The sequence below is a fragment of the Passer domesticus genome, chromosome 3 (assembly GCF_036417665.1).
Source record: "Passer domesticus isolate bPasDom1 chromosome 3, bPasDom1.hap1, whole genome shotgun sequence".
NCBI lineage: Eukaryota > Metazoa > Chordata > Aves > Passeriformes > Passeridae > Passer > Passer domesticus.
The window spans coordinates 31097537-31117900 of NC_087476.1; the positions used below are offsets into that span (position 1 = coordinate 31097537).

Consider the following 20364-nt stretch of genomic DNA (forward strand, 5'->3'; position numbering starts at 1 on the left):
CTTGATCTGATTCTCAACAGCTGCCTACCAGGGAGACTGTATGGATTTTCCTGGGGAGTCTTCTGGCTCACACTCATGGAAAGGGAGGACTGAGCTGATGGATACTTTAGGTAAGTGGATAGACATTTTGTTTTATTTTTTTTTAGACAGGAATGATCACTTAAAATGCTGGATCAAGTGACAAAGATAGCAATATAAACACATATGGAAATAATGTACTAAGAAAGCTCTGTGGTTTCATATGCAGAAAAAAGATAGAAGCCAACTCTAGCTCAGTGGGCAGCTAATTAAGCCAGAGGTCTCTCTGTACATTGTATTCTAAGTTCAGTACAAGAGCATGTATCAGCAAGATGCCGTGTGATTTTTCCCTTATAGTTCACACTTTGATTTCAGGAAAACTATGCATCATCCCCATAGTGATTATTTAAAGATGGGGTGGCTGGATGTTAGATGAGTGTCAGTATGATAAATGTGTCTTGTTTGTGTGTATGATCATTGTCCTTGATCAGTTTAGGTCTGTCATTTTTCTGTTCCTGATTTTAATTGAATCTTATAATAAAAACATAAATGCTTTTACTGTTCAACAACATGAAGTTTTATTGAGACAGTTGTAAGGAGTGATTTTGCCATATTCTGCTTGCTCCACTTAAAATTGAATGCTACAGCTTTCATTGCTCCTTTCTCAACTCCATCCACCATTTTTCTAATACACAGAGACCAACCACAGTTTAAAAGAATTTTATTACAGGATACAGGAGAAGCAAAAAAAAGGTGTGAATTCTTTGTGAGGAAGCACAGCGTGTGGTCTCAAAGTGGTACCTCTCACCAAAGGAATACGAGACTTCACGTTTTACAGAAAACAAAGCCTGGTGTGATCAACAAGGCTCTGCCTCAGCTGCTTCTCTGGTTTCATTCTTTTTCCATTCATTCATAACGACTTTATTTCTTCTTTTGCAAGAAGTAGAGCTGAGATAATGCTGCACAAGGTCACACACAGGAACACTCTCTAACACAATTCTAAACTTCAAGTCCCTCTAGATTAGCACATTTCACCTGGCAACCAGTGGGGCACATCTGGCTTGCAGGAGGTTTGAACGCAGCCATTTTCCTTGGAGGTGATTGAAAACAAGTTATGTGAACTGCAAGCAGAGCTGGGCAGCGGCAGGCAGGAGGTGACAAGGAGAGGAGCAGAACAAAGGCGGCTGCCTGGAGCAGGAACTGCCTGGCAGAGAGCACTTGTTTGCACAGTCTCACCCCAATGCCCAGGCACGAGAGCGGCTGTCTCCCACCTGGGGAGGCAGCCAGCCTGGTCTCTCGCCAAAACATACCTTTGGCAATGGGATGTGAGTCTATCTGAGACATGAGAAAGCTGGCTGTGTGGAAGAAGGAACACAAGAGTGGGAGAAGGTGCAGAACTTTATTGCAGTAAGTGTTGGACTGTTACTGCTAAATCAACATATAGATCAGTATTCTGTGCTAGGGCAGCAAAACTGACTCTGCAAGCTGACATGTTTCACAGGTCACAAAATATTCCTATGTGTATTCAAGGTGCATTTTCTTGGCCTGAACACAGACCTCTTTCTCAATGTCCCATGCAGTATGGATGGCTCTGTGAGGGATGTTCAGGAACAGAACACACTGCTGTAAACAACCAGTGAGAGTCAACAATGACAGGTTGAGGTACAAAAAAGCAAACAACAGAGTGTGATGTGTAAACAAGAATGCATTTGGGAGACATATGGTGCCTTTCTAAGCTACTGGCCATGCTTTGTTGAAGGCTGTGACAGGAAACCAGTGTTCTGACTGTGGGGCTCCTGGGGGCAGAGATCAAGAGTTGTCTAGGAAGATCAGCCACCACGGGAAGATTGAATGAATTAGAGTCCCTTGAAGCTCTGGGAGGTAGGGGTGTGGTTAAGATATTTCTCTCTCAGCTATGTCTAGCTATTTCAAAAATCCTTGAACACTCAGGAGAGTAATTATTACACTGTGGCCATAAGAGGTAAAATTAGAACCAGGTGAATAAATTGCAGGGAGAAAGTTTTAGTTTGAACAGCAGGGAGAACATTTTTAACAGGAAAAACAAACTGTTGGCCAGGCTGCTGTGGGAGACCGCCCCCTTCTTTCTTCAGAAAGAAGAGCAAGTTAGCAAAACACCTTCTAATGATGACCCAGGTCTGTGTGAGACTGTCTAGGTGGTGGAGATGGAATAAGTAATCTCTTATGTCCTTCCCAGAGCTGTTTTCTTATGAGCTGATGTCTGCAAGCTCTGCTGCCATCACACAAAATTGGACAGTTTTTACAGGAGACCTACTGAAATGCATAAAGTGTGACTTTCTGCTGATGCTAAGGAAAGTGCTGAAAAACTGCTTTGAATTTGCTGCAGTTATACTGGAGTTACATGGTGATTGTGAAAATCTAGGCCATAATTCCCTACAAAAGTCATTGCTAATTCTTAAGAGCAAGGTAGGACTGCCTGGACATTTAATTTATAATAGCGTTCACAGTATGTGCAGAATGAAAGTCATTCTTGAAAAGGCTTCAGAAAGTAGAAGATCAAGTGTCTTATAAGAAGAGTTATAAGATACAGTGGTCTGAATTTTTGAGCTTTTCAGGGGTTGTCTAGAAACAAGTAATTGTAAGCCTGCAACCTAACTACAGATTGGAGTCTGCAACAACAGAGCAGCTGTTCCTAAGGTCAGGCCAAACCATATCTTAGGTTTTGGAGGTTTCAATGCCCAGCTCCTCATCATTATAAAGAAATTTAAATGTTGTGTTTGTGACTGTGGTGGTTACGCCTGTGATGTTAGATTACAGCTTGCAGATTCAATGTACAGACTAAACAAACTACCTGGGAGTGTTTTCATTAGTGGCTAGGATTTTGTGCCAAGAGTTGTCCTCCATATCATATTTCTGCTGAAATTTCTTACTTCACCATTTTCTTTCCCAAAGATAAAATTAAAATGCCAGAGGCAACAAAACTGGAAAAATTCTGCCAGATTCAGTATGTGCTGAAGGCAGGCTGGTTAGACAGGTCCACACCTAGTGCCTTTGAAATACATCTATAGATGAGGCTGGCATGGTCCCTGTCCTTCCTATTATTATATTCTTGTTGTACTTAGAGTTTTTCTGCATTTTAAGTGCAGTGACTGTCTGTGCAAGGGCCTTGGGTGTCCAGCACCATAGAAGACCCTGAGTCAGGGCTCTTCAGGGTATCTCAGCCTTAGGAGTCCTCATGAATTTTCTTAGTGATTATCTCTGCTCTTGCTATTCCCTGGCACCAAGGTGCTGTGGAAAAAATAAATCTTATTTAAGCAACCAAATATCCTATATATATAGACATATCTCCTGTATATATGTTGCTATATAATATATAGGAACCAAATATCATTCACTGGTGTGCTGGGAAGTGCAGTTGAATGGGTGGTTGCTCTGTGTTGACCACCAAACTGCTGCTCCAGCAAAGACTGTGTTGGGGATTGAACCTTGAAGGGGTCAACCATGTAACAGGCTGCTGTAGGTTTTGGATGCTGGATGTGGCTGTTGGCAATGACAGCTGTCAACTTGATAAACCTGATGATTCAAAGCAGAAACAACCTTGGAAGGCAATGCAGAGGGTGATGTTATAGGTTATAAACCAATAAGGAATTTCTTTCTCCCTGGTGAGAATTCTCACTATTCCATAAGGGCAACTTGGGAAGAGAACAAGCAAGGACAGAGATGTCCTGACATCATTAATATTCTGTGCTCTTGAAAAAGTTATTCAGAACTACTCTGTGTCTTTTCAAATATGCCATTCATGTGTACAGAGGGAAGTCTGTCCTGGTTGTTCAACAACAGTGCTTGCTAGAGCTGCTAGTGCCCATTCAAGGGACTCAGAGAATTACAGAATGTAGCCAGTAGAACACATTTATCAATGAGAAATCAACCAAACTCAACCTCCAGGATTATGTGGAGGCAGCTATAAGTATAGGGAGAGATTTTTCACCTCTGCAACTTTCAAATTTTGCATATCCACATATGAATAGAGGCACAGAATTTTGTTATCTTCTGTTCTACAGCTGGCAGCTGCATATATAAACAGCTTACATTTGAAATATTCCCAAAGATGTGAAATGCTCAGTGGTGTAGGTCTGATATCCTGGCAGTTCAACTCAACATCTCCAAATGAGTGTTGATGAGGTATGCACACTCATTTGATACTTTCTGTGTTCCTGTTCTGGGGTGCTGATCCTATGAAAGATGCCATGATGCTGGATCACAGCAAATACCAGAATTGCTGCCCTTGAGAAACTTTAGCTTTACAGTCTGGGAAAACTTTAAAATTGATGGCATCAATTTTAAAAGTCAGCCACTGTGTTATTAATTTTTAAAAAAAATATTAGTTCTTGGTGAAGCAGTAATCATTAGCACAAACGGGTGCATGCCCTGCAGCACGTAGAGCACAGAGTCAGGCATGGAATTTTCTTTGGAGGCCACCAAGGAGTCCCAGCTGAGGCACCTTTTCAAAGTCCTGATGTAATGCTCATCTGCCAGCTGTACATATTTTGATTTTTTAGGCTGCCTTCAAGTACTTATGTTGAATATTTCAGAATCAGAAATACAGATGACTTTCAGTTCTTGGTTTCTGAAAATCCCCGAGTCCCAGGGAACTGTAAGTGATCTGCTCCTTTGAAAATGAGCTCACTGCTCTTCACTGACCTAACTATGATTATTAGAGCTTACTGGTAAGTTAAGATTGGAAAAAAAATTGCCAAAGGGCAAAAAATGAAAAAAAAAATTGCACACACAGTATTTACATAACTTGTGTAATGCCTAGTGGGTGAGCCTTGCAGGGTCTGAAAACCAGGTGACAAAAGATATTTCTAATCCTTTTTCTCCTGATGCCAATAAAGAGCTCGGTGTAATTCTAGTTGCTGTCCTCAGTGCTCAGCATGCTGTATTAGATTTTATCTGGTTTTATTAGAGTAGTCCGTTTTTGTCCAAGTCTTTCCATACATGAGTTAAGCAGAGAAAATAAAGGAGGTCGAAATATTAAATGACTACACTGTTAGAGTATTTTTTCTTTTATTTACAGTGGAGCAAACAAAGCTTATGTAACACCATCTTTTATGAAGGAGGTTGATTCTCAGGCAGAAGAGGTTTACATTTAATTTGTGATTTAAAATCCCATTTTTTTAGCTTATTTGGAGAATGCCAGCAGTTTGGAGAAAGTACACTGTCTGTTTCCACTGGATCCTATGCCTAACCCATCCTATTACAAGGTTCCAAAGCCACAGGAACTTACCAAGTTTCCTTTCAATCTTCCAGATGATCTGCAAGTATTTCAGTAAGTCTTGTGTAGAATCCTAATACTAAATTATGTCCCTTAATTAAATAAAGAACATACAGTTCAGTACCCAAAGTTTTTTAAACAGGTTTTTCTTATAAATTTAATTATAGTTAGAATTTATAGCTGGTTTTATGAAAATATATCAGACATATTAATAAAAAATTTTGCAAACGAAGAGAATATCTTTAAAAGCATCAGTCTCTGATGCCATGAAGAACAAACTCCCCTTTTGAAAAACGTGTTTGTGATAGTAACTGATGTACTAATTTTCTAAACAGATTTTCTGAAAACAGATTCTACTTCAGATCAACCTTAAGGAAAGCCTTTCAGGTGCTAAACTAATGTGAAACTTCAGGCATGCACACAAAATATCCAATTTCAAACGGTGTGGTAGAGGAGCAATTGTCACTTTAGGATGCTCAGATAGGTCAGGACCTGGTGCACGTGCAGTTGCCACTGACTGCATTGTGAGTGGTAGCTGGGACACGTGAGAAGTCCTGCTCAGTGGCCCTGCCCCACCTGTGCCAGGTGTCATTCAAGCTGAGCATCATTCACCTGTTCCAGGTATCGTTCAACCATGGGGCAAACACACGGTCCCTACTGCAGACAACTCCCTGTCAACACATGGAACAGGGAGGACACAGAAGGATGTGGACAGATGAAGGGATATGAGGAAATAGTGAGACAACTATGAAGCAGCAGATAGATCAGTCTTGATTCTTAGTATGTGTTTGGTAGACCCTGGTGAAGACAAAATTCTGAACCAAAACCTTGCATCTTCTCTTTGAATCTTATTAAAACTACAAAGCATCCACAACTAGGAACTAACTTTTACTCTGTCATTAATAAGGGCTTATTCTGCTTTGCATGGCAGGTACTTTGAAGGTATGTAAAGGCCCTTAGGACTACTTTGATTGGGACCTGTAGTGGTGTCATGATGGATTTTAAGGGTCAGTGGAAGGACTGTGATAGGATTTGAATTCAGCTATAAAATTTTGAAGTAAATGCAAGCTTGAGGATAAGAGGTTGCCTCCTTGTTTCAATGTTTTTAAAAAGCTTTTCTTTGTTTTTATTTCTGCCCTATGTAACTAAATAGTTATTCTGGAAATATCATTAAAATGGATTAAAAAAATATTATTCATAAAAGCACTTTCATCATTACATTCTATTTTCTCCATGGAAAATACTAGGGTTTTGATGTAGTTGAATGTCAAAGCCCTGCAGATGTAATTGTTGTGTTTTTGAAAGGAAAATATTAATTAAATGAATGTGTCACTCCATGATAGTTGCTGTTCCATCTCTTTTGTGCCGAACCTGAGAGTGAAAAAGTCACACAATAAACCTGAGAAGTGAAAAAAATCAAAAGCACCTAAAATTGCTGGCTCTATCTCCTCTTCAACTAATACTGTCTTCATAAATAGAAAGGATGACCACAGTATTCTGGAACTGCCTTGCCATGCAGAAGGTGATTCAGAAATGGAGGAGGTCCAGAAGAATTATGAGAGTAGTAAGGAGACAGCAACAATTCCAAATTTAATGACATTGGAAAATTTGAATCAAACCTAAACTTCATTAAAGTTACCAAGCTTTTTTTTCCTGAAATTTGGAAATATCAGAACAGTGCAATTTCTCTAGTGGTTTAGTATTTCACTTTTTGGAGCTTGAGGAAGCAACTCAATTTGGAGTTAGCTCCAGAGAGCTCCTGCACCTTAGCCATGTATGTTGCTGAACACTGGAATAAAGCCAACAGTTTTATGCCTCCATGAGAGACTGACCTCCTTGCAAGGCCTGAGGAAGCAAAGTATTTTAGGACTGGGAAAATCTTTATCATCCAACTATCCTGGAAATGTTTGGGTCTGAGTTAAGAGTTACATACAATGGTGTGCATCTAAAAAATATAGATGCTTATCTGCTGTACTTCAGAATGCTTTATGCAGTATGTGGTGTATGAACCTTTGGAATTAGCAGATAGTATTTTTGATAGTTCATGCTTTGATAATTTTGTACTTTGTCACTTGTTTAATAGAGCTGGGAGCTCTATTAAAAAGTCTTGCAAAAGCTGATCATTTGTTTGAAAGGGTTGAATTTTGAAACATAAAAAAGGAAAATAAGGAAGAAGTGAATGTAGATTAGAAGGGACATTTTACCTGCCAAGCTAAGCCACAAGCACAAGCTTCCAGTTTTGAGAATTCAAAGGTGGCTCAGACAGCTGTTTGGGGTGAGGTTTATTGGGGGAAAAGAGGGAACATTGATCATGATATTATAGGAGATTGCTGCAGAAATTTCTCAGAATTTCTTGGTTTTGTCTTTCACTTCCTTTCAGTTTTGATGCTGAATGTGAATCTTCAAACCAAGATATTCTTGAGAGATTTCTATTTTGAGAGCGTTTTATGATGAGTGCATTACATATCTTTGTAATGTGATAATTCAACATTTTATGGCAATGATTTCACTCTGTAAAAGTTGTAATTCAAAAAAAGTAGGGAAAAGACCATAAAACTTTGGAGGAATTGTAGAAAAATTGCAAAGTCTAACTCACCTAGCAGAAGCCTAGAAATTTCAATCCCAAAACCTCAGTGAGCTGAGTTTCAGATTTGATTCAAATATTCCAGATTCACTGAGTTGTGATGGTTTTCCTTAAATGATCTTCCTGATCTCATTTAATAAAAGAATTTTAAGAAAAATAAAACTCAAGACTGATTTAGTCTTTGATATTTCAGAATTTTTTTCAGAAGGGCAGAGGTGTGGGAGTGGTGTGTGTGGGGTATGTGTGTGTGTATTTGCACTTCCTTGAACCCTTTTGATGATATTGATAAAGATGATATTTTTCTCAAAATATCACCTCAAAGAGTCCAGTTATGGTAGTGCATATTTCTCTCATTATGAATTAGAAAAATATCTGGTTGCCTGGAGACCTAAACACACCTATTAGGTAAAAGACTGAGTGTTAAGTCCTACATCATATGAAATCTTAATCTCCCAATAAATACTTAAATATGCAGCTGTTGTTATTCTCTTACAGACTGATTTTCTATGGAACAGAAGTATGAATTGAGGATTAAAGACATGTTTTACCAAAAATGTTTTTTAAATTTCTGAACTCTAAGTAAAGAAACTATGTAGTCAGAAGTCATATCTTATGGTAAAACAAAATTTTTCTTGGTGCTAAAAAACCTAAAATAGATCAAGATTTGCACCGAAGTCATAAAAGATTGTAAGAAGTGGCATTCAAACAAAAACCAAGGTTTGGATTCTGGTGAGAGTCAATATTGAGTTAGTTGCTTCAGAAAAAAGAGCTACTGAAAACCAAGACCTTAAGCCCAAAACCTCCCAAGGAGAAACAGCTGGTTTTGGCTTAGTATGTGTTTATCAGTCCTTAAAATTCCAGTTTCACGGCTCCAAACTCATAAAACAGTGAAGAACACCTTTAATATTAGCAGATGAATATACTGCTACTGTAAGGGAGCTCCAGTCAAACTGTTGATGAACTGTGCTTTAGAAACTGGTTTAAATTCTTTTTCTATCAACATCACATAACACCATGATCTGACTTCTCCAGAGTGTGAATGAGGTAGTGTTAAATTAAGGTTTCTAACTCCATTTAGTCTCTGCACAACAAAATGTTTCCATCCGTGCTAATAATCACATGGATCACATTTCAGGATGAATGTTATGGATTTGCTAAAGCAAAGGAACTCCAAACTGGATTTTCTTGCACACAGATTTTCTCACTGATTCCCACAATATGAATATACTTAAAGTGTGCTGAAAATGGGTTTGGCACTATGCACACTGTCTGGTAAAATAGTCCTTCAGCTGTCTTTAGACTGAAAAACAGACTGACAAAAGTTTAACTATTGAGAAGGCAGATAGCACAAGAAACTTGAACACATTCGAAAAATTTAGCTGCAAGTGTTGTGATGAAAGACAACTAATTTGTTTCAGGAGTTTTTATGTCCTTTATGTCTTATGATTATAGCCATGACCCGTTGCTTAGAATTAATAAACTGAATTTATAGACTAACATTACAGGATTTCTTTCTTTCTTCCTGAATTCATATGAAGTATCATCACCTACTTTGAAAAACAGCATTTTTACCTCATAACATATTGAAGTACTGAGTCCATTATTTCTTTTCCAATGTTAAAGAATGCCTAGCAATAAAAGTGAGCCAAATATCAGCCTTGGCCACTCAGTGGGAAGGGTGGTGTGTTCTCCAGATGACAGTGGATCAAATTGTCATTATACACACAGATTCATCCAGAGATTCTGGGCACCCCTAATTCCCAGGCATGCCAGAGAGGCTTAGGAGTGCTCAGAAATTTGTAACTTGTGAGGCTTCTAGATGAGGTCCTGGCACAGTGGTTATTCAGACTGATGAACTCTGTTCACAGTCTTCTTTTCAGGGAGCCATGAAATCTGCCATTTAGTTCATAAACCATTCTTCCCTCCTGGGCAGCATCCTGCCATTTACAATCCCAGAAAAATGAAATGTATAGCCTCTCATTAATTTTTTTTTTTTTTTTGGTAATTGGTATTTTTAAGTTGCAAAGTTAGTGATGTTTTCTTCATTGTACTGGTCAGGTTCCAGGGCAACTTGAGGTGATCTGGAGACACTGCTGGCCTGAGAGTTTGATATAGAACCAGCAGGAGGGACTCTTTTCTCTTTAACAGCCCTGAGTTCATTAAGTGTTGCTAGAGTCCCTGAAAATTTTTCAGAACTGAAAATTCACAAATTAGCTATTGTGGGTCACAGGATAAGTGACAAAATTTTGGTGTATCTTCTTAATCTCCATGAAAATCACATATAGTTCAGATTAATCAAATCTTAGCTAGACAAGACTGAGTCAACCTTCTCCAGTGTCTTCTGTCCTAGAGGAATGATCTCTAGTAAACACTTTCCTGTTTTCTTCTCCCTTTCCTTGTTGACATTTTTCCATCCAGAGCTTTATCTACTCAACTGTTGCTCTCTGCCAGGCTTTTCCATATCTCTATCCTTCCAGTAGCAGGTCGTTTTTGGGGTTGCCCTGAGGACTCGTGCAGATTTCCTCCTCCTCTCTTTCTGCCTTGATTTTTTTGACTTCACTGTTGGGGTTTCTGCTTCTTTTGAGAGAGTTTATGACTATCCAGAAATTACCTCTGCTAGGAAATTATTCTTTTCCTTAAAGGAATGTGTTCTTAAAAACAACACTAACCTTTCAGGGTAGACTCAAGGGATGACTAATATTTTGGCATACTCTCAGCCGTTCATATTCTCTCCTCTTTCTCTTTCCTTTCAGTTCCATCGTGTGGATTTTCTAACTCTCTTTAGAGCATAATTGGAAAGCGTATCTTTGTTTATTTCTTTCACCACACTGTTTTTTTCTCTCTAGTTCATTTTCCTGCTCTGGGAATACAAAGTACTGTGAACAAATAACAATGGATAAGAAATGCTTTAATTTCTCAAGGTTCTGTCAGATTCACTTTTTGTCTTCCTAATTTTTTGCCATCTGTGGTGAAGACAATACAGGCCTTAGGATTTTTCAGTAGACATCTGTAATAATTCTATACTTTCCTTCTTTCATCTGCAGAAATTGAGCTCAGTCTATCTTCTTCAGAATTAAAAGTTTGGAAAGTATAGACAGTATAAATTTCATCCAACTGAAATGGTGTGGGCTTTGTTTCTTATTTTTTTTTTTTTTTGTGAAGGGGGCCAGAAGATTCCTGGTATGTCACCAGTCTCCTCTGCTAATTTGCATAATTGCCAACTTGAAAAGGTTCCTGGATGCTTCCCTTTCCCAGCACACGCTGTTCTACTGTTCACACCATTTATTCTAATACTTGTCAGGCATGTAATGCCCTTTTTTTCCATTTTTTAAAACCCTAATCAGCCTGAAAACTCACAAAGATGTGTGTTAGTGCATTTTCAAGGAAGACATACTCAGAATGGTTAATTTCTGAAGGACAAAGTGGTGAAAGCCATTGCACCTGCTGAGTTCCAGAGCAGTTACAGTCTCAGAGGTGACTTCAGGGCCAGGTTTCCAGCAGTGTTGACCTCCTGTATCTTTTGCTGCCTTTGTTTGGGGTGTGAGGAAGTGGCCTGGTCCATGTCTGCTTGGGGACAGCCATGTGGAGACTTGCACAAGCATGAGGCATCCCTGTGACCTCACTGAGGCCAAGAGAATGCTGGGGACAGAGGAGGCTTTCCAGATCCTTGACCCAAAGCCAGCTGCAGTAGATAATCCCTTCTGGCAGCTGACTGGACTCTTCCAAGAACAGTCTGGGAGCCCACTTTGTTTGGCACCATCTCCTCCATTTAGTTCCCATGCTGGGAATCTCATTTGCATCCACATTTGCTCATTAGAACTTTTCTTCTAACACCTAGACTATATAATCTGTCATTTGTGCATATGGGCTGAGCTGCAGAAAGCATGAAGAGGTGGTCACCAACAGTGTGTTTTACTGTCTTCTTTTTTTTTTAATGATTCTTCAATGCTTAGTGTTTTTCTAAAGAATTAAACAATGTTGTTTGTCATTATCACTTTTTTTCTGTTTCCATCCAGAAGTGAGTCTTGTTTCACCATGCCATTTTATAACATCTCATCAGCTCAATGCTGTTGTAGGATGAATGAAGACTTTCTGTGGTACAGCTGCTCTTGGGAGCAGAGAAGCACAAGTGGCTCAGAGACAGAGACATGCTTGTAACATGGAGACTCCATCAAACTGCACTTTAGAGATAACAATGGGGGAACAAATGAGCTCCAGAATAGTTTGGGTAGCTTGGAATCATTCAGTGGTCCGGCATGAAATACCACTGGCTCTTTTTTTGCTCTGCTGCTGGGGATGTAAGCAGCACAGATAGGTGGATGGGAGCCCCAGGGAACTAAAAAGGAAAGGCAATGTCCATCAGGACTCTTTGACAGTGCCAGTCTCCTCTGGTCCAAGATCAGTGAGGAGAGACACTGCAGTGTGTCCTGTAGCTGGCAGAGGGGATCAGGAATGTGCTGTCCAGTTTGCTCTGCACCTGTTGTGAATGCCTTTCTGCTTAGCTCACTTTCCTTTTTCTTGATCTGATGTAATTTTTGCAGATGAGGCATTCATGGAAAGATTCCAACAGACCTCTAGTAACTTTTTCCATTGAATAATGCTTCATCCTTTTAAAATGGTTTCAAATAAATATGATAATTAATAGAGATAGGAAAAAAATTAGGAACATAAGGCATTTTTGGAGGATGAGCAAAGACCACCCGGTATATCACATATTTCCCTTACCCACATATCTTCCCAGCACAGCTCTAGCCAATTGCTGCACAAATAGTTCTAGTATTACAATGCTAACTGGTTTATTGGTTATGTCTAGATTTGCCACAGTCATAATTAAAAAGCTTGCTGTACTTGTGACTAAAGAGTCACAGAACATCCCAGAAATGATAGAAATCAGGTCTGCTAGGAGATTTAGCTGATCATTATTTCCATTGTTTCATGACCACTTGACATGCCTGACAGATATTTGTCCAACTTGTTCTTAAAAGTTTTGTGTCTGCCATTGTACTGCTTTGGTCTCCCAGCTAAACCAGTGTTGCACTTCAATAACCACCCCTCAGCTGCTGTCTAACAGCAAGAATTCTTGCTCCCCAAAGTTTCCATTCTGTGCCTCCAATGAAATTGATGTTGGGATGATATTTGGAACTGGGGATATGTTTTACTCTTCCTGGGTAAAAAAAATCACCCCAGAATTTCATTGCATAAAGCCCACTGACAAAAATTAGAGGTCCAATTTCTCACCTATGCATTCAGAAGCAGATTGCCAATCACAGTAGCAACAAGGACAGTCTTGAGAACCTGCTTCTCCTTTCTTTCCATATAAGGCTTTCTATTTATATAGGTGCTCATAAGAGAAAGGGCTCCCAGTGCTATGGCACCTTTGGCAGACACTAAGTGTGTTAAAATGATCACTTTCCATTTCCTTGAGTGTAGCCCCTAAAACAGCAAGATCAGAAGGAAGGAAATGAGTTCACCCTTCTTCCATCTGCAGTTTTATGTTCTTCCATTTCTCACCCACTTCCTTGCAGGCAAGGAATACAATTCCCACTCAGAGACTAATAACTGGCTGTGAATTTGTTGGGGGAGGGGAATATTTTCCAAGATATTTCTGTAATAGAGAATTTCCTGCTATAGTTCTGCTTCTTCAGCAGTGGGTCTCAGAAACAGCACATTGCTAATGCAGATGTGACCAGCTGCAATGGGGAAAAGAGGATGTCCCTTGGGAAATGCCAGGTTTCCCAAGACTGGTTTTATAAATCAGGTCTGGAAGACAGCCCATTGCCAGCACAAGTCTGTGTAGAGCCCACATTTGGTATCTCCACAAAAGAAAATGCCTCATCAGAGGTGAGACTGGGCTGATTAGCTGCAGCCTCTGAGCAGAACCAAACCCCTGCCCTGTGCAGAGTGCAGCACCATCATCTCATCTCCAGAGGACACAGGCTGTTCCTATGTTCCAAAGTTCATATCCAAACAAAAAAATAAGTACAAGAACGCAATCCTTTAGCCATCTGGTAAATGGAAAATTCAAACTTTGCCATAGAGGTTGCTAATCTCCTCCTGGCAGCTGGGATGCTGACCAGACCCCCTGATGCAAATTCAAGCAGCAGAAGGCAGGCATACACCTGTCAGGAAACGAGAAGAAAGTGTGGCTCTTTGACTGCTGGCACAAGCAGCCAGTGTCACCTCCCCAGAGCCAAATGCCTTATGTCTCAAAATGCTACATAATGCAGCTGGCAGCTCCAGTCAGTGGAGTCAGTGCTTTTAAATCAGACTCTTAAATCAGAGTTTTAAGAGTCTGATTTAAAAGCATCGCCCTCACCACATCCCATGGTTGTTCATTTATGTGGTCCTCATGCCTTCCAAGTTGTGGATGCTACACAAATATGAGAATAATGCTGGCAAGGAACTTTTCATCCCCTCTTTTATGAGCATCCTATCCTCACCAAGAAGACAGTGAGATGGGAGAGGAGAAGAGGAGACAACTGGGTTTTATTTTGCCATGTCTACAGAGAGGGACAGAGAGGAGGAATAGAAGGAAAGGCAGCAAGCAAGTAAATTGTTGCTCCTGTTTTAAAAAGAAATATTTAGGCTCCTATCTCTGGGGATGTGGGATATGAGTTCTGAAGGAATCGGAGGAAATCCTAAAATCTCAAGGTGCAGTACCAGAAGAAATATGGGAAGAAGCAGAATGCTCTGACCTGAAAGCCTTGATGCCATTTTTTGGTTTCCCGCTCAGCGTTAGTTTTTTTAATCTCCTGCCAGCTTACCTCATGATGAACTGAAGTTAGACTCTTAAAACTTTTATCTTGTGAGGCTCAGAGTGCTCTAGACCCTCTCTGGACTTGATCCAGTACATATCTGATGAGGAGTGGATAGACTGGTGTGCCTGACAGCCACTATACATGACATTCATAAAAAAGCAATGCTGGGCTGGTTTTAGTCCATGGCAACAGCAAACCCAGCCTGCCTCAAAGTGCTCTGAAGGACATGCCTGCCTTTAGATCATGGCTGGCAGGTGGGAGCTCTGGGCTCTCCTTGTCTTCCTTCAATACATGGGGTGCAGCTCAGGGTGACAGAAGAGCTCTGACCCTGAGGCTGGGTCTGAGGGGACTCTGCCTGCTGCTGCTGGCAAGGCAGGCAGGGCTGGTGCTGGCCTTCCCTGCTTTTGGCCAGGGCTCTGCCCTCTAGAACTGCATCCTGTGGGAAGCCTTGTCCAGGCAAGAGCTATGCAGCAGAAAAGACTCACTTGCTTAGCCTGGCTCTTTAATCCAGAAGGGATCATTTTCAGTGAAGAGCTGTGTCCACAGGTAAAAGGAAATGTAAGAATAGATCGCCAGAAATAGGTGTCTGATTTGAGCCCAGTTCAGGTGGGGATGTTTTTACTATCAATAGTTAAATGCAATAGAGGCAAAAAAAAGTGAGACATATCCTGTTTATTGACTTTCACTTTAACAAAGTAAATTTGCTTTTCCTGCTTTTTGCTTCTTTCATCTCTCTCTAAATGGGGATTCTGTCCGTAGCATTTTACAGTTATGAAATATGGAGAAACAGTTCAGAGACTGGCATTATGTTCCCTTGTTTTCCCATCCTATTCCCATGGAGATTTAGGGAGGAACTGTTCCAGACACAGCATTTGGCAGCGTTTGGCCTTTATGTTTTTCTGAGCCCAGAAAGCTCTGTTTCTGTTTGATCCTGATGAGACTGGTGTTGAGGAATTTGCCACCAGTAAAAAGGCCACTGAGCTTTCAGGGACGATGAGACCACAAACATTTGCTGCTGCTCCCGGTTGAGAAAGGCTAACTGCATGCACAGTAGCCTTATTTAACCTGCGTGCTGCCCCTTAGACATCCTGACATCAGAACCTGCCGCGATGGCAAAAGAGCGCTGCTCCGAGTCTGCAAAAGTCATCAGGATACTCTGCTGCTGCAGGGACTGGGGCCAAGCAGCAAAGACAATCTGCCTTTGAATGCAATCAAACATGAGTTTCTGCTCTGAAGGCTGGAGGGGAATGCCAGGAGGACAACTTGAGTGCTAGCAGGACGTCTGGCCCCGGGGCCAGGCAGTGTGCCAGCCTGCACCGACCCACTCAGCCACCACCGCCTGCCTCTGTCCAAGAAAATGCTGGGTCACTTTAAAGAAGATTTGAAAACAACACCTTTGGTCTTCCAATATTTAAAAGATACACAAACTGTTACTGTGGCTATTATGGCTAAGGGAAAAAAATCACATCAAATTCTAACAAATATAATGCCTTACTTTGAATTATCAGGATCAATGTCTAAGGGAAAAATGTGTTCCATGTTTAAGTGTTCCATTATTACTTTTGTTTATAATTTAAAACGCATTCAGCATAGATTCAGGGTATTTTCAGGCTGAAAAAAAGAAGGTTTACAAATACTAACAGGCTGGGCACCTGTTAGACCTCTTGCTGGTCTCTATCTGAGTTTGGATCCAACAGCTTTTCACCATCAAGGTGAAATTCCAAGCTGCAGCAGTGCTGGAAATTTGCTCGTCATCCAGTTTTCCTCTAGTTCCAGGAATGAAATAACACTATAAAAAATGCATCAAAACAAGCCTGGAAAAATATTTGCTGTAGTGCAGAAACCAGGAGGTAAGAAAATTCATGGACCACATCAGTTTCTGTGCACATGTACCAAAATTGAATCAAATTTAACTGGCAATTTTTATTTTTTCTTGCAGACTGATTTTTCTGCAATAGTTGAAATACTACATTGTTTACTCTAATGTCTGTGTGCTTCTCTCTAAGACAGGTCTTATCTGTACTCTATCACAAAGGACCATAATTCTTATACTTTAAGTGATTGATTTGTTGTATCAGTCACTCTTAAACACAGACTTATAGTTGGTCTGCCTAATAAATTATTAGTTGAATAAACCTGAGTGAAAAAAAACCTCAGTGAAACATCTCACCAATATTTCAGTCTCCTGAAATAAAGCGCTTTTGCTCAGACTTTTGAACAGCTGAGTTCATATATTTCACAACCCCAGCATTAAATATATTATTTCTTTCAAGCAGAAAGCAAATGGCAGAGAGCTGTCATTTGCTTCCCCTTGTTTTATACCCAGGTCTTCTGGTTCATGCCCTGCACTGTCAGAAACTGGGTTGCTGAGCCACCACCCCACCTGGGTATCATTGAGGATGTCCTTTCTCTGGTACAGAGAGGGACTTGCTGCCTTAGTAGTCATTCAGGGGTAACCATTTGTTTAGGAATGGTACTCCCCAATTCAATGCTCCCACTGAGACTCTCTAAACCACGTGCCTCTCTCACTCTCCTGCTTTTCCCTTCCCGCTGCAGCAGGTTGGAGAGGGGAATTGGAAACACAAAAGGCAAAGACCACAAGTTTAAATAAGAACGGCTTACTGGAAACAGCAATGAGATAAGAAAAATTAACAGCAACAGCAACAATATGAATAATAAAGATGTACAAAGAAGAGTGATTCACATGCCCAAATGCTCACTGCAGAACATGACCCAAGTGCAGCTGACCAAATGCTCACTGCTCACTACCCAACTACCAGAGAGCTCTTCTGGAAGAAAACTCCTTTCCCCTTACCCCCAGAAATGTTGTGAGGTGGTATAGAATAACTTTCAGGTCCTAGTCATGCCCCCTCCTGGCTACTGTAAAGAGGTAATCTTGTCCTGGCTAGAACCAGGACACCATTACTAGTCTGTTCTGCCAGGCACAAAGATATCTCACCAGCCTAGCAGAACAAGCCAATAGACACATGGCAGCCAACCATAGTCCTCATTTTAGAGCTGGGGGTGAGGGCAAGGAGGACTTTCCTGCTATCCCCCACCAAATACCCTCCCATGGCCAATCACAGACCTCCCAGTCCCTTACCTTGTAGCCCTGCTGACTCCTCTCCCTTTCCCTTGCTTGATTTCTCTCATGGTTTGGCATAGTAAAATGCTCATTGGAACACAAGAGCCCCCAAACCATTCCTGTTTGCAGATGTCAGGGAAGCTGAGCTTTGTTCCTGTAGCATGTCTTGGTCTCCTATCTAGTAGTGGCTATGGGAGTGATCCAGCATTGCCACAGCAGGGCTGATGAGGGGTGCAGCCAAACCCCCCATCTTGCCTTGGAAAAGGGGTTTGAGAGGGAAAACCCTTTAGTAAGCAATGGGACTAATCACACCTGGGGTGGGAATGGCAGATGGGAAGTGCAGAACGAAGTGAAAAGGTGGCTTTGATTACAAGGACTCATAAAGTCATCCAGTCAGAGAAACCCAGCACCTGGGGAAAGGTCATGTTGCTTGGAGGGGGAGAGTAACAGAAGCTTTAATTTCCATGTGTTTTTCTTGGTTCACAAAGCAGAGATCACGCAGGGAATGCCATACCCCAGCCCCACCTCAGCAAACACTGGCTGCTGAGACACGGGCTTTGCAGCCCTGAATTGGGGAGTATCATTCCTACCCTGGGGCATAAATTCTCATCCTCTTCAGAAGCATTTCAGTCCAAACTGAAAGAATATTAACCAAGATGGCTTTATGTGTTAGAAAAGGCAAACAATCAGTTATGCAACTGTGACTCCTCTGTGTGCAGAGACCTTTATTCTGTTTCCCTGAACTGTAAGAGAAAGGAGGAGGATTTACATGGTAGAGTGGCAATGGATGCTTCACAGAGACAGAGACTGGAGAGGTAGCTGCTTGGAAAATTTCTGTATGAAACTGAAAACACTGAACTTTTCTTTTTTTTTTTTTTTTTTTTTTTTTTTTTTTTTTTTAATTAAACTTCAGTTTAGCTTTCAGCCAAAAATGGCAAATGATGGAAGAATTGTGGTTTCCTATGAAAAAGTAAGAGAAAAATTTCCAGGAAAGTTTTTGTCGAGTCAAAAATATTCTGTTCCATTATAAAATAAATAATAAAAAAAAGATTAGATCAGACAATTTCTTCCCAGTTCTGGTTAGGCCCAGCATTCCTAAGAGGACAATACCCACTAGATGTCAGTGTATTGCCATGCAATAAAAACAAATGAGCCAGAAATGTCATCAGGAGTTTTTTGGGATGAGGATATTTCCACTGTGCTGTCTTCTGTCAAAAATGTTGCCAGTAACTCCTTAATTTCTATAAAATTCCTAAGCTTTGTATTTCCAGAGTTTTTCAAGGTCGTTGCAACACATTCCATGGACTATGCCAGCCAGATATTTTTCCACTACCACATCTAACCCCGACCTGACCTTTTGGTCCTCTGATCTTAAAAAACTTTTAAGCACCTTTTGAACAGCACATAAAAGGAGTGCAATCCCCCTGACTTCTCTACCACCTCCACCTAGAGAGAGAGAAAAAAGCACTTTATTTGGCTGAGGTGCGGGGTACACAGAAAAAAAAAAAAATCAATTCTGCAATATTTTAAATAGCTGAAGAAAATACCTCTCAACTTGATACCAACATGTGAAGAAAAAGAGACTGCATTCTATGAAACATGGATGTTAAAAATTTCTATGATTTTCCTTCTCTCAGGAATCGTTCATTTTGCTATTCAGGTATTCCAAGCAAAGGCCAAAAAACGCTTTTGAGATAATGACTACAAAAAAATTTATTCTCCCCACCACTTCTGCCAAATACTATGATACTGCAAACTGCCCTCCTTCAGTTTTGTCCCTGAATTGACTTTAGTGGAATTTATGACAGTTTTATCACAAGAAAATTTGGCCAACATTTTCTAAAAGTTGTGATCTGGGTGGTAGGCCATTTCAGTATATTCTGCTGCTTGTGTCCTCTTCAGTACTGTTTTCACCTTCTTGAATATTTATTCTGTTTTAAGAAAAATGTACAGCATTTACCTCTGGCAATAAGAGAAATTGTTTACGCCTTAGATAAGAATGTCACTTTCTTTCCTAGATGCAAACTTCCATTTTAGGAGGCTTGCTCACATATTTCTGCTGCTGAATTCGAATTTGAATGTTCAGAAGATCAAAACTCCCTTTCACATACACATAAAAATACAAAAACAAGTGAAATTCAGATTTGGAGTGTTTTGTATATGACAAGCCAGCTTTTCTGAATAGCACATACAGACACCTGAGCAAGATTTTAAGTACATAATTTGTTAGGGCTTCTGGGTTGAAGCCTTTTCTTGGTGATCAGATGGGATTCCTTCCTTCTCAGAAGAAACTCTCTTTCTTAAGAAAAGTAAATTTTTTTTTCTAAAGATTTTTTTTAGGTAGAATTATCTTGCACCCAGTACTTGCTGCTGAATTCCATGGTTTTACATAGCTCCTATGCTTTTTAACACCAGATTATTGGGAGACAGCCAGCCAATTAGGAAAATAAAAAAAAAAAAGTGTGTATCAGATCTGTGTTTGCAAGACCAGATAAAATTGGGAAGAAAAGAAGAGCCCTCTTAGTCATAAAACTTCAAAGCCTCACTTTTCCTTACAGAATAGAGAATGCAGGAGTGAAAATTGAGAAACATGCCTCCTCGTGTTAAATACCCTCCTGCTCTGCTTCGTGGTGGGCGTTAAGCCATGCTTCACAGTAATGCTTGT

At 40.4% G+C, this 20364-nt stretch overlaps 2 long non-coding RNA genes across 2 annotated transcripts in view; one reads left to right on the top strand and one right to left on the bottom strand.

Moving 5' to 3' along the window:
• The window catches only part of LOC135296273 (uncharacterized), a 200414-nt gene that overhangs the window by 89315 nt on the left and 90735 nt on the right, over nucleotides 1-20364 (top strand). The window contains exon 3 of the long non-coding RNA XR_010358336.1: nucleotides 21-110. This is a non-coding gene — a long non-coding RNA (uncharacterized LOC135296273). The remainder of the gene's footprint in view (nucleotides 1-20; nucleotides 111-20364) is intronic.
• Nucleotides 12010-18314, bottom strand: LOC135297984 (uncharacterized). The gene is made up of 3 exons (XR_010359934.1): nucleotides 17718-18314; nucleotides 13095-13289; nucleotides 12010-12463 (listed from the first exon to the last, which is right to left on the bottom strand). It is a non-coding gene; the product is annotated as an uncharacterized LOC135297984 (long non-coding RNA).